The following is a 7,480-nucleotide window of genomic DNA, read 5'->3' as shown; positions in this document are numbered from 1 at the left end:
GTTTTACTTTTATTTTCCTGAAAACTTTTCGCGGACCCCCTGGCAAAGTGCCACAGACCCCTGGGGGTCCCCGGACCCCCATTTGAGAACCACTGCTCTAATGATTTGTAGCTTTGCTGTAACTCTATAGCTCTCTATAGGTGTCATATGGATATCAGCAATGCAGATTGTAGCTTGCTATGCTATGCTCTTGAGTAGTTTGGGAATTAGAAAAAATGTTAATAGCTTTTAGGTTGTTGTGGAGCCACTTTGAGTCCACAGTTTTTGTTGATGATCAGAATAATGTATAGTGTTACTAGAGCAGTGGTTCTCAACCTGGGGATCGGGACCACCCAGGGGTCGCAAGACATGTCACCTCACCCGGGGAGTGAGGTGCCATGGTGGGTGTAGGGTGGGGGGTGAGGTGAGGTGCCATGATGCCATGACGTCAACCTGGTGCATTTGAGAGCAAAATGAAGAGGCTAAATCTATGAAGAACTACACACATCTCTAATGTGTTGTGACTTTACAAATAATTAGGCCTAAACAATATTAAATGTATTTACACATTGTGCACAAATTGCATTCATTGTGACAAATTTACAATAGTTAATATTTTATTTATTTATTTATTTAGCACATATTCAAACATACAAAAATACTGATAAGTTATCAACAAGAAAAGAAATGTGCAAAGTAGAGGCAGGAGACCTGCAAGGGCCTATACGAGGCCTCTACTTGTATAACATAAGTAGAAATAAAATCAGCAAGTATGAAATAAAATTAAAATTTAACGAAAAAAAGAAAGTAAAGAAGAAGAGTTAAAAACATGTATGCAGATAAGAGATATTATTGATTTAACAGGTTTTTTTTCATTCTTGATTTAAAAATAGGCAATGATTGACAGGTTCTGATTGAAGGGGGGCTGGAATTCCATAAGGATGGACCTCTATACCTAATGTTAAATTGACCTAAATTTGTGCGGGAAAATGGAAGGTGAATGTTATGTGATTGTCTGGTTGGATATGAGTGAACATTAGAGTTCAGTACAAAGAAGTTATAGAAGACACTAAGTAGGTAAAAATATCCAGCCAGAATCATTGCAAATGGATGTTCAAAGTAACAGTTAGCAATAGCATTCAGTTAATCAATGCCTAATGACAGCCAGATTCCGTTTTAAACTTTAAAACGGAAAAACGTTTTTAGCCAATTTTTTTTTTTTTTTTTTTAATTGGGGGGGCCAGTTTGGGGAATGGGGGGGCCCGGCCCGGTCAGGCATCCCCCTAACGCCAGGCCTGTTGTGGCCGTCTGGTTGCCGATGACTTGCAGGATTTCCTCATGGATGCCTTGGTCTTGTGTATTGATGCTTGTGTCTTCCACCTGCCCATCTTCATAGACAAAGAAAAACCTTGTGCAGACATGATCCGGGTTGGGAACAACCCAGATATCTGCATGTTTGTGCAGGTCACCGGAAGTGATCACTTCACATAAGGCTATGCACTTCAGATTCTGACTCTGCAAGAACTGATGATGTTGGCCTTTCTTCTCTGAAGTTGAAGTCACTTTCTGTTGCCTTACCTGTCTTTGCATCCCTGAGTAGCCAAAGGACATGCTCGACATTGGGCTGAGATAGATCCCCTTCCCGAATGTGGCACCATTGACCTGGAGTTTTGTGTTGGAGGCCACAACCAGTCCCTTTCTTAAAATGGAGTGCCAGTTCTCTATGTGGGAACCATGGAAAGCAAACGTGCTCCCAAAGAGGTTTTTGGCAGCACAGAAGTTGGACTCCTTGGCCGGCGGACTGCTCAGCAGGAGGAACTGGTGCGGCGTCTTCATGAACTTCAGCTGTCTCGAGACGGGGAGTTTGACAATGTGTGACCTGTTACTGGATATCACCCATTGCAGTAAGGGATGAGCTAAGGGGTTATGACTGTCCATCTGCTTCTTTATCTCCAAGTGAGGCGCCTGGGTCATCTCTCGGATGGATGTAAGGCTGTCGAGGGCTCTCATCACTCGGTCGTAGTCCTTTGTCTTTGGGTTCAAGGCCAGTTTCTTGGGGTTATTAGGGTCCACCACAGAGGGATATGGGTCGAAAATGAGTGTTTTCCGGGGAGACTTCAGTGCAGAGCGACACATGGACACTAACAAATCCACTACCTGAGCTCCTGTGGCGATCTCGTCAGCAGCTTCGCTCATCACTCCCAGCGTCTGGAAGGCAAACACACACAGCTCCCGCTCGCACACTGTGGGCTTGAGCATCGACCCGTTCACATGACGCTCGTCACACAGAACACAAAACTCGTTGACAAGAGGAATCCTTTTCTCTGCATACTCCATGATCTGGACAAGACTGCCTTTACCTTTGTCTTTACTCTGGTCCTTCCATTGCTGGCTGACAAACGTTTCCATGATCTTCTTCAGCTGATGGCCCAGCCCAAACCTGTCTTTTGTTGACACCTGGAAGACATCAATCTTTGGGACTGCTCCATGGTCCACGTACTGGGTTGGCGAGCATTGAAGCCGCACGGTAACAGGCTCTCGCCTAATCACACCCCAGGCCAATGCAATTTCTTCATCTAGGAAGCTGACATCAATGTGTAGGTCAATGTCCACATCATCGATGGAACCATATTCCCTGAGAGAGACTGCATGAGGTCCGTACAAATCCCTCACGGCCTGAAGATCTGCCTCCAACTGGGGATGCTTGTGGAGCTCATCATCAAAGTCCATCTGACCATAGTAGACATCCTGCGAGTCATTGTCTCCCTCAGAATCTTCCTCGATGGCATAATGGCGCTGATTTTTGGATCTGCTGGACAGGCAGCTGGTGGCACCGTTTAGCTTGATCTCTGTTGCAATTTGATGAAAAATGAGAGGAATGGGATCTGTTGTGATTAAAACTTCGTCATCACCTTCAGAGTTCGACACACAGGTGTTGTCTGGATAGTCATCGGAGACATGCACAGAGTAAGAAACCTTTTTCAATCCTTTAGAGTAGGTGAAAGTGAAAGTGGCATCTGAGTATCTGAAATCAGAGAACAGGCAGTCTGTCTCGGCCTTGCACCTTTCAATAACAATGTCGATGTCTTGTTGTATCCTCTCCTGCCTTGAACACATCCCCGTCAAATACAGCCCGCTCAAACAGCTGCTATGGCTGCTAGTTTCTCCCGCTGCCAGCCTCCTATCAGTCTGAAACTGCACATGGGCATTTGGGACTGACAACGTTGTTTTTTCCATTTTCCCAAATTTAAGTGAAGTCTGTGCTGAGTGGTGCGCGCGCATCCCCGGGTATGGACTTGTAGCAGCCCCAGAAGGAAGATGGTCGGACTCTTTGACTGATGTTTAATCGATTTAATCAAATCCATTGACACTGTAAGAGCTGAGAAAAACAGCGAAAGATTTACACATTAACAATGATGTCAAAGTGCTCAGTACATGCCAACAAGGCAAAATAGCTACAAATTGTTGCTGAGGCCATACAGCATTTAAGCTAGTAGACAGTAAGTCATTCACTGCAGTCAAGCCAGCCCACACCTCGGACAGCACAGTCATTCTAGCCCACACTCTAGCCCACACTTGTTTTGTGGTGAAAAATCAATATTTAGAAGGCTTTTATTGTGAAATGCTACATCAGATTGTTATGAAATTTTCTGGGTGACGCCCCGGGGTGGAGTACTATGAGTGTGAAGTGGAATGGTTCAAAAATAACAGGTAGTTTTCTAGCAATATTCCTCCAAATGTACATGTGATGCAGTGAAATATGAATAGTTAGAAGGCTTTTATTCTGAAATGCTACATCAGATTGTTATGAAATTTTCTGGGTGACGCCCCGGGGTGGAGTACTATGAGTGTGAAGTGGAATGGTTCAATAATAACAGGTAGTTTTCTATCAATATTCCTCCAAATGTACATGTGATGCAGTCAAATATGAATAGTTAGAAGGCTTTTATTCTGAAATGCTACATCAGTTTGCTCTGAAATATTCTGGGTGACGCCCCGGGGTGGAGTACTATGAGTGTGAAGTGGAATGGTTCAATAATAACAGGTAGTTTTCTATCAATAATCCTCCAAATGTACATGTGATGCTGTGAAATATGAATAGTTAGAAGGCTTTTATTCTGAAATGCTACATCAGATTGTTATGAAATTTTCTGGGTGACCCCCCGGGGTGGAGTACTATGAGTCTGAAGTGGAATGGTTCAATAATAACAGGTAGTTTTCTATCAATATTCCTCCAAATGTACATGTGATGCAGTGAAATATGAATAGTTAGAAGGCTTTTATTCTGAAATGCTACATCAGATTGTTATGAAATTTTCTGGGTGACGCCCCGGGGTGGAGTACTATGAGTGTGAAGTGGAATGGTTCAATAATAACAGGTAGTTTTCTATCAATTTTCCTCCAAATGTACATGTGATGCAGTGAAATATGAATAGTTAGAAGGCTTTTATTCTGAAATGCTACATCAGTTTGCTCTGAAATTTTCTGGGTGACGCCCCGGGGTGGAGTACTATGAGTGTGAAGTGGAATGGTTCAATAATAACAGGTAGTTTTCTATCAATATTCCTCCAAATGTACATGTGATGCTGTGAAATATGAATAGTTAGAAGGCTTTTATTCTGAAATGCTACATCAGATTGTTATGAAATTTTCTGGGTGACCCCCCGGGGTGGAGTACTATGAGTCTGAAGTGGAATGGTTCAATAATAACAGGTAGTTTTCTATCAATATTCCTCCAAATGTACATGTGATGCAGTGAAATATGAATAGTTAGAAGGCTTTTATTCTGAAATGCTACATCAGTTTGCTCTGAAAGTTTCTGGGTGAACCCCCGGGGTGAGGTACTATGAGTCTGAAGTGGAATTGTTCAATAATAACAGGTAGTTTTCTATCAATATTCCTCCAAATGTACATGTAATGCAGTGAAAAATCAATATTTAGAAGGCTTTTATTGTGAAATGCTACATCAGATTGTTATGAAATTGTCTGGATGACACCCTGGGGTTGAGTACTATCAGTCTGAAGTATAATTATTTTTTAATAACAGGCAGTTTCCTTGAACTATCCATTTGAATGTTCAGAAAACAGTGAAAAGAAAAAAAAAGTAGGCTTTTACTTTGAAATTGTACATCAACTCTCATAGCGTGCAATTGTAATTATAATATGTAAAAATTAGAACATTTAATTAGTATAGATTTGTTCTGGGAGTGCGCTTTTATTTTGAAATCAGTTCGCGCATGCTTTTACCGTAATGCCTAGTATATACACGCACCACAAAACAAGTGTGGGCTAGAATGACTGTGCTGTCCGAGGTGTGGGCTGGCTTGACTGCAGTAGTCATTCAATGAAAAATAACAAACATTAAACAAACCACAGATGACAATAAACATCACATTTGTACCTTATTCACTCTCCAACTGAGGTGCAAGATCCGTAGTATGAACCTCTTCTTCACAGTAGCAACTCTTTACACATGAAAACAAACCTCCCGTTAGTATACTATAAAGTAACGTTACAGAGTATTTCCTGGTTTGAGGTTGAAACTATGCTAATTTACAATGTGCCTTACCGTGGCCGTGGGCCATGAAAAGTGAAATGATTCACGACACTGATGAGCTTCAGAAACTCTCTAGTTGTCCACTTGTTGTTCACATACAAGAAAACAGTTCAACCTTACAATTTAGCAAGTTAATATTGCTTGGATGCTTTTCTTTGTGCGCCAAGCTTCTCCTTCCTTGTGACGTGCCCAGACGCAAACTAACCTCGCGTCACCAGGCTCTTCTCGGCGAGAAAGAGCCTGGCTCCCGCCCACAATTGATTTTGTCACCCTACTGGTTCCCGCCTAGAGCCCGCCCTAGACCGGATGGCAGCGTTTCTAGCTCGTCAACTTTCACGTTAACTTGACAATTTGACCCAAGTATCAGAATCCTCTTTCACCGTTTTGACCGGTGTGTCAGGCGGTGGTGGCGGAGATGCCATATTGCATAAACGTTTTGTTTTATGTAACGCTAGCTTTGTTTTGATCAGACTCTAGTTTAGGTAACATCACCGCGTCAAGCTAACGGCAACAAAGACGTTGTTAGGCGCATTGCCATCCGGTGTTAATTCTGGGTCCGGGGTTTACGCCCCCATGACAAAAAGCGGGGTGGAAGGTGCCCAGACTAACGCAAACAGACAGAAAAACCCAATGTCCGCTCCTAGCAGCACAACATTTCCTCTGAAGGTTTCAAAAATAAAAGTCTCAATTTCAAAATAAAATGTCCTCTGTAATTTACATGTAAACAATAGAACCATACTATTACAAGAAATTAGTGCATGTGTAAATGTGCAATGCTGACAAATACAGAATAAACAAATTAAATGACACTAAAATAAGAGGTCCTTTACAGACTAGTTATAATATTTTAAGAGAACTAGTTCAGTGCCCATTTACTCACTCTTCAGTGAGGTTACACAAACTCTACCCCTCCTATTTATTGCCTCTGCAGGGACGTATTTATGACATCACTGATGATGTCACAATGGCTTAAGTGACATCACTGATGACATCACAATTGCTCGCTGATGACATCATCGAGTGCTGATGTCACAATGGCTCTGTGAGTGTGAAGGCCTATTAAAGGAACACTCTGCCCATTTTCAACCAGCTTTGTATCATTAGAACATCAGTAGTATATCAGAAAACTGTAAACGGTTTTGAAGTCTGTCATTTAATTTGACAGTTATTGTGTTAAAGTGTGGACCAGTGACATCACTGGTAATATCAGCACATATTCTTGCAAGATCACCTCTCTAAAATGTCCGACTATAGTCAGACCTGGTTATACATATCCAGCATCAATAGAACATTCAATATATCAGATTTATTTTACCTAGAGGCTACCCATGACAATTCTGGACAACACGTGAAAAAATACAGTCGGGAGAGAGGAGAGGCGCTTGTGACTCGGCTCCAGGTTCGGCGTGCAAAAGGCGTGCGGTGTGATCACAAAAGCGTGTAACAGGTTCACGCCCAGCTCGGCGTAGGCGTGGGTTGAGGCAAGGCAAGGCGTAGGTTGTCTGTGTGAACTAAGCGTAACCCTAAACCTAACCTCTCCCACCCCCCACGCCTAAACCTAACCTCCCCCCAGACCCTAATGGGGGAGCAGTTGACTAATGGGGGAGCAATTAGGCTAATGGGGGAGCAGTTGCCATAAGCGTCAAAGAGGACTTCCATGGGTTTGCATTGAATTTAGTTGGAAAGCCCAAGTCGTTTCATGGGTCGCTCAAGGGTACCATGTTAGTAACAAGTGACGCAGAAGGGACGGGACAAAGCGTCAATATGCTACGTGCTCGGAGTGAGAACGTGTTGGTCCAGCAGGTGTGAGACACACAGAGCACTACCCACAGCAGCCAGCAGGTGACACATGCACAGACAGACCGTGATTGTATGCTCCACCAGGTATCAGCAATTAGTAATAGCAATACCTACAGCATCCAGCAGGTGGCACACACACACATA

General features: G+C 43.0%; 1 pseudogene across 1 annotated transcript; it reads right to left on the bottom strand.

Annotated features, from left to right (window-relative positions):
• Positions 1–705: 705 nt before the first annotated feature.
• Positions 706–5,660, bottom strand: LOC310794550 (protein mono-ADP-ribosyltransferase PARP8 pseudogene; annotated as a pseudogene). The gene is made up of 3 exons (XR_014553957.1): positions 5,549–5,660; positions 5,381–5,444; positions 706–3,358 (listed from the first exon to the last, which is right to left on the bottom strand). The product of XR_014553957.1 is annotated as a protein mono-ADP-ribosyltransferase PARP8 pseudogene (transcript).
• Positions 5,661–7,480: the final 1,820 nt, after the last annotated feature.

Source organism: Poromitra crassiceps (assembly GCF_964638095.1).
Source record: "Poromitra crassiceps genome assembly, chromosome: 20".
Taxonomy (NCBI): domain Eukaryota; kingdom Metazoa; phylum Chordata; class Actinopteri; order Beryciformes; family Melamphaidae; genus Poromitra; species Poromitra crassiceps.
This window is presented reverse-complemented; position numbering and strand designations above follow the sequence as displayed.